The following is a 4,920-nucleotide window of genomic DNA, read 5'->3' as shown; positions in this document are numbered from 1 at the left end:
TTTTTTTTTTAAAGATTTTATTTATTTATTTGACAGAGAGAGACACAGCGAGAGAGGGAACACAAGCAGGGGGAGTGGGAGAGGGAGAAGCAGGCTCCCCGCAGAGCAGGGAGCCCGATGCGGGACTCGATCCCAGGACCCTGGGATCATGACCCGAGCCGAAGGCAGTCGCTTAACCAACTGAGCCACCCAGGCGCCCCTAGCTTGGCGGTTCTTGCTCAGTATCTCCCATGACCCTGCAGACAAACTGTTGACTGGGACTACATTCATCTGAAGACTTGATTAGGGCTCACTCACATGGCTGTTTACAGGCGGGCTCAGTTCCTTGTCATGTAGGCCTCTCCATAGGAGTACTTAAATGTCCTCATGACATGGCAGGTGGCTCTCCAGAGTAAGAGAGAAAGCAAGGCAGAAGCCACAATGTCTTTTATGACCTAGCCTCATCACATGCTATCACTTCTGCTGAGTCTGTTGGTCACACAGAACAACTCAATACAATGTAGGATTGCACTATATAAGGATATGAATACCAGAACATGGGGATCATTGGGGGCCATCTTGGGGGCTGGCTACCACAATTGAGTCTGTGGTCCCCTATGATTCATGTTGCTCCTGCATACAAAATGTACTCACTTCCTCCCAAGGTTCCTAAAAGTCTCATTTCATTACAGCATCACCTCAAAGTTCAGAATCTCATCGTATAAATCAAGTTCAGGTGTAGGTGAGACTTCTCAGATGTAGTTCCAAAAGTACAGCTCCTTGAGTACAGTTCCTCTTGATCTGAAGACCTGTGAACTAAAGAGACAAATTATCTTCCTTCACACACACCCAACATATAATGGTAGGATAGGCGTAGGATTACTGCTATACAGACACTCTTATTCAGAAAGGGGGAACAGGGGAGTCACACAAGAGTAACTGGTTCATGGCAATTCTGAAATCCAGTTAGGCGCAGGTTGGCATTCCTTGATTAGGGCTCAGTGCCTAAGAACAAGTCTCCAAGATCTTGTCTCCACCTTCTGGGTTATTTCCATCCTCCAAATCATCTTTCTCATGAAAGATAGCACATGTTTGCAGCTAAGTAGTTTTCTTAGCCTGCTTCTTGCTTGTGGAAGTTAGAAGATCCAAACACCTCTTTTCATTTTGTACTGTTTATGTCCCTTTTTGTCCAATCTGGTGAGGCTTCTGCCAATCTAATTCTCTTCTGTCAATATAATTCTGCAGGTATCTCCTGCCATCCTTACAGCTATGTGTATTAATGAAAATGAATCCCATTCCAGCTCCAGGGGGGTGAAACTTGATTGATTTAATCAGCTATCATGTTTTCATTCACTTTGCCAGAGACTGATGAAGACATGGTCAAGTGATACCATTTTGTCCAGTGAGAAAGAAGGGGAAGGTAGTTCAGGGGTTTCTAGGAAAGGTTTTCTTTGCTAACAAAGACCTCCAGGGACGAAAGAGTTCCTCTTCTGCTATAGACATTGTTAGGTCTGCATATCATACTTGCCGTTGTCATCTTTTGGCCTTGAGGCTAGCAGAAGAAAAAGGTGGAAAGCACTTAGGTTCTTTGTTATGTGATTGAGCAATTGAATTAATCAATGCCAGAAAAGAAAATTTTCCTTTATTTTTAAACCAGTTGCTAGTTGTAGTCGTGAATTTAAAGTGAAACCCAGTTAGCATGACTGTGTGGTTTTTTGTTTATTTATTTATTTGTTTGTGTTTTGGGGGCTGATTGCTGAGGTGAAGGCTGGAGAAAAATGGTGGAGAATGAGACACAAACAGGGTTATGTGCTTATGTGTTTGCCAAGTACAGTATGTGTACTTTACAAAGAAATTTATTATAATTATGGATCTCTCTCTTTCTGCTTTCTTTTCCCTTCCTTGCTTTCCTGTGCCCCTACCTCTTTCTTTCTCCAATTCTTTCCCATTCTCTTTTCCTCATCCTATTTTTCCTTCCCCTTTCTTCCTCCTGTGTAGGTAACTTCTTTTCCGTCTTCTTTGAGCTTCCACTTATTTTTATGCATTGTTTTACTCAATATCCATTACAACCCTGTCTAGTATATACTGATTAATATTCCCATTTTTTAATTGATAGATTAGATTAAGCAACTGCTTATGGTCGTACAGCTAAAAAATAGCCTCCAGCTCAAGTTTATATGATTCCAAATTCTATGCTTTAACCACTATGCGGGAGTGAAAGGAACTCTTATAAAAGAAAATTTGCTAGCTCTTAGTATTAAGCTATTGGAGTTCAGATATTTACTTATATAGATATATGAATAGAAAACTGTGGTTGAGACTTCTAATTCTCACAGTAGCCAATACTGTAACTTTAAAATAATCAATATTTAAGAGTTAATTTTCCTTTAAAACAAAGGACATAAAACCCCGAAAGTTTAAAATAAGATCAAGATTCTAATTTCTCTAACTAGTTCCACCCTATTAAATTAACTGGTTCCCCGGAGACCTGATTACTTTGCCACCCTAGGTAGCTAAACAGGAGGAAAATTTCAGTTCTAGACCCTCTCACCCACCCCCATTTGTGAGGCTGCTCAAAGGGTGACAGCTATCTCTGATATTTATCTTTTTTTTGTAGAGTATTTTATACCAAATCATGGCCTAGAGAGAGTTCTGTGAAGCCTAAGGAAATGAATCTTTAGAACTTTACATAAGTGTCCTGATTTTGCAGTTGTTTAGAGAGTCATATTTAGTTTTGACATGTATCTTTCCTTTTTAGGAATAAGAAATTGGGCTCGGGCACCTGGGTGGCTCAGTTGGTTAAGCGACTGCCTTCGGCTCAGGTCATGATCCCGGAGTCCTGGGATCGAGTCCCACATCGGGTTCCCGGCTCAGCAGGGAGCCTGCTTCTCCCTCTGACCCTATCCCCTCTCATGCTGTTTCTCTCTCTCAAATAAATAAATAAATAAATAAATAAATAAATAAATAAAATCTTTATAAAAAAAATAGAAATTGGGCTCAAAAAAGCCATGAAATTTTCTGTCTCTGGTAGTCTTATCAGTCTGTAACTTGTTGGGATTACTTAGGAATTCAAAAATTTTTGAACACTGCCTTGGAGAGGAAAATGTTTTCTTTGTGCTCTGATTTGGGTGTTGTTTAGAGAAAGTGATACTTAATTTGGAAACTAACAGTCCTCTTGTCTTCTTATAGATCAGTATTGATAACTGACAAAAGCCCTGATGCCCCCAGGGCATTTACAGTTTTTGAATATTCACTCCTATTTATTTAAAAGACTTAGAGGAAAACAGCTATACTTACTCTTCTATTATGTTAATCTAATTTACATACTGACTGGAATTGTTTATATAGGGGATTTTGACTGTGGTATTGTTTGCCTAAGGAAGAAAACTTGGTAGCAATCTTGTCATTCAATATTTACAGTCTGCAAGCTGTATATATTTGGGGAATCTTTCTAAAATATTGCATGACAGGAAATTTCAATAAGCATGTTTAAATGAATTCTAAGGAAACAGACAGGAAATATGCCTCTCTGGTTCTGAAACATTTATCTCCCTGGGTGGAAAAGGGTATGGGTAAGCCTTTGAATGATAGATAGTCCAAGAGAAAAATGCACATTAATCTGGGATTTAATGTGCTCCCTAAATGTCTTAATTGCTTTTAAAGTCATGTAAATAAATAACATTCAAAGGGTGTGAATTAATATCCTAAGAAATGACTTTCCTGATATAAGGGCTCCTATTTCAAATAATATTTATATGGCACTACAAATAATTTTCAGCCAAGAATTAAAACCTCAGTTGGGAAACCAGAATTTACCAACTGTTAGGAAAGAACATTTTTGTTTTGTTTTGTTTTGCTTTGCTTTTTTTGTTTTACCATATGGCTAATCTTTGCCGTAGGTATTCACATGTTATCTGACAAAGGAAGGAAGGATCAACACTCTCAGGGAGGGGACAGAGGATCTTGGATTGCTAAATCTTAATGGCGATTACAGTACTTTAAGGCTAGGAGTCGAAACTAAAGATAAATTCAGCATATCCTCAGTTTTATTTCCAAATACAACATTTTATGTCTTATGGAGAGAGGTTTTAAAAAAAGGTTTGTTTTAAATGCTCATCAATTTTCTGAATTAAAAGTGAGTGTATATGGTCATAACGCTTCTCTTCACTGTCCCCTCAGAGGCTTAAATTAAAAATCTGTAAGCTGATTAACATTTTGGAGAAGTTTTAATATTGGACTTCATTTGATTCATAAAACTCAGCTTATTCTTTCTTTTGCACCTATGAGTGAGCCTCCCCCCTTTACTCCTCCTGGACACGTGAAGGGTCTATGGTATTTTACCTTTGACTCATGATAAGAAATATAAGATTGGGTATATAAATACATGTAACAAGACACATACATATGTGAGACCCACGTTTCATAAAACAAGATTCACACCGTCTGTCGTACTATGATTTTTTTTTTTCCTATTCTGGGGAAAAAAATGCTAGCCACGACCCACAAAATTGATTTCATGGCCCACTAATGAGTTGCAACCAACAGTTTGATAAAACACTATCCAGACTCTAGAGAAATAACAGAATTGAACAAGCACTTTCTTTTTGACTTACTGGAATTCTGAAGCCAAGTGAAACCTCCTTCCTTCCTTTTTACCATCTTCCAAGTTTTTCCCTAAGTATTTATTTCCTCCTGTTATATTCAGACCTGGAACTTCATAGATTTGAAAGGTGGACAGCTGATTTTTGTCATTGCTAGCTTCAGAAGTAGAAAAGTTGCAGCCAGGAATTGTCTCATAGAATAGCCTGCAAAGGAATGAAACGGCTATAACTTGGGTATGACTATCAGATCCTGCTGGGGACACTTTAAACCTATTGTAGAGGTGGCCTTTATTAGAGATGTACTCACTTCTTATAATAGATGAGTCTATAGCCTGGCTTT

The sequence above is a fragment of the Leptonychotes weddellii genome, chromosome 4 (assembly GCF_054177405.1).
Source record: "Leptonychotes weddellii isolate Sample4059 chromosome 4, ASM5417740v2, whole genome shotgun sequence".
In the NCBI taxonomy this organism is placed as follows: Eukaryota; Metazoa; Chordata; class Mammalia; order Carnivora; family Phocidae; genus Leptonychotes; species Leptonychotes weddellii.
The sequence above is the reverse complement of the archived record's forward strand: the minus strand, read 5'-3'. Positions refer to the sequence as shown.